Below are 2,500 nucleotides of genomic sequence, written 5' to 3' on the forward strand. Positions count from 1 at the left end.
GCGCTTGCCTCGACCACCATCGGCACACGCTGGGCCCTGGTGCGGCAGGTTGCCTCGAGCACCATCGGCACACGCTGGGCCCTGGTGCGGTCGGTTGCCTCGACCACCATCGGCACACGCTGGGCCCTGGTGCGGGCGCTTGCCTCGACCACCATCGGCACACGCTGGGCCCTGGTGCGGCAGGTTGCCTCGACCACCATCGGCACACGCTGGGCCCTGGTGCGGCAGGTTGCCTCGAGCACCATCGGCACACGCTGGGCCCTGGTGCGGTCGGTTGCCTCGATCACCATCGGCACACGCTGGGCCCTGGTGCGGGCGGTTGCCTCGACCACCATCGGCACACGCTGGGCCCTGGTGCGGCAGCTTGCCTCGAGCACCATCGGCACACGCTCGGCCCTGGTGCGGTCGGTTGCCTCGAGCACCATCGGCACACGCTGGGCCCTGGTGCGGCAGGTTGCCTCGACCACCATCGGCACACGCTGGGCCCTGGTGCGGGCGATTGCCTCGACCACCATCGGCACACGCTGGGCCCTGGTCCGGGCGCTTGCCTCGACCACCATCGGCACACGCTCCGCCCTGGTGCGGTCGGTTGCCTCGAGCACCATCGGCACACGCTGGGCCCTGGTGCGGCAGGTTGCCTCGACCACCATCGGCACACGCTGGGCCCTGGTGCGGGCGCTTGCCTCGACCACCATCGGCACACGCTGGGCCCTGGTGCGGCAGGTTGCCTCGACCACCATCGGCACACGCTGGGCCCTGGTGCGGGCGCTTGCCTCGAGCACCATCGGCACACGCTCGGCCCTGGTGCGGTCGGTTGCCTCGAGCACCATCGGCACACGCTGGGCCCTGGTGCGGCAGGTTGCCTCGACCATCATCGGCAGCCTCGACCACCATCGGCACACGCTGGGCCCTGGTGCGGGCGGTTGCCTCGACCACCATCGGCACACGCTGGGCCCTGGTGCGGTCGGTTGCCTCGAGCACCATCGGCACACGCTGGGCCCTGGTGCGGCAGGTTGCCTCGAGCACCATCGGCACACGCTGGGCCCTGGTGCGGCAGGTTGCCTCGACCACCATCGGCACACGCTGGGCCCTGGTGCGGGCGGTTGCCTCGACCACCATCGGCACACGCTGGGCCCTGGTGCGGGCGCTTGCCTCGAGCACCATCCGCACACGCTGGGCCCTGGTGCGGCAGGTTGCCTCGAGCACCATCGGCACACGCTGGGCCCTGGTGCGGCAGGTTGCCTCGAGCACCATCGGCACACGCTGGGCCCTGGTGCGGGAGCTTGCCTCGAGCGCCATCGGCACACGCTGGGCCCTGGTGCGGCAGGTTGCCTCGAGCACCATCGGCACACGCTGGGCCCTGGTGCGGTCGGTTGCCTCGAGCACCATCGGCACACGCTGGGCGCTGGTGCGGGCGCTTGCCTCGACCAGCATCGGCACACGCTGGGCCCTGGTGCGGCAGGTTGCCTCGATCACCATCGGCACACGCTGGGCCCTGGTGCGACAGGTTGCCTCGAGCACCATCGGCACACTATCGGCCCTGGTGCGGGCGGTTGCCTCGACCACCGTCGGCACACGCTGGGCCCTGGTGCGGGCGCTTGCCTCGAGCACCATCGGCACACGCTGGGCCCTGGTGCGGGCGGTTGCCTCGAGCACCATCGGCACACGCTGGGCCCTGGTGGGTTTAGGCACATCTTCAAATTTCTGCCGTGCCAATGCCATTTTTATGGCTTGTAAATTCATACAATGGTCCCCTAAGCCTTCACGTGAAGTTTCGTTGGAAGATGACTCGTTTTCTATTTTTCATGATTTTCGAAACTTTTTGCGGTTCGGGATTTTTTAAAATTTTTTTATAAGGATTTTTGGCCCCAAATTTTGTAGGCATGATCCTTCTATTTTTGTTGGCATGCACAAAAAAATTCAGCTAAAAACTCGAAGTAGAGAAGATTTTGTGACCGTTTGAAAAAAGTGTCCCCATTTCAGACACTTTAACGGCTACTGGTAGCAAACCTGTAAAATCTCAAATGCTCTTTAAGGGGGTGTGAATTCTCAGAGGTTTGATGAGGGATAGGGGGCCAACACAAGGCCAAGTACCAGCACCCATCGCACATCATGTGCGCACACCCCCCCGGCCCCCCTCCCAATCGCCGGAACCCCAATGCCGCCGGTCAGGTTCTCCGGCGGTACTCCGGCGATGCTCCGGCGATGCTCCGGCGATGCTGTCCCGAGTGAAAAAAATGCGGCACCAGCACATGCTGGAGCCAAGCATGGGCACCGTGGCTCAAAATCGAACTTCGGCCAAGGCCTCGACCATCAATGGCACATGATGACGCATGGTGATGGCACATGCATCGACCATCATCGGCATAGGCTGCCCTTCGGTACGGGCACTTGCCTCGACCGCCATCGGCACAAGCTGGGCCCTGGTGTGGGTTGTTGCCTCGATCACAATCGGCACATGCTGAGCCTTGGTGCGGGCGGTTGCCTCGAGCACCATCGG

This window comes from Durio zibethinus, unplaced genomic scaffold (genome assembly GCF_047325235.1).
Source record: "Durio zibethinus cultivar Kanyao isolate XHJ-2024 unplaced genomic scaffold, ASM4732523v1 HiC_scaffold_394, whole genome shotgun sequence".
Lineage (NCBI taxonomy): Eukaryota > Viridiplantae > Streptophyta > Magnoliopsida > Malvales > Malvaceae > Durio > Durio zibethinus.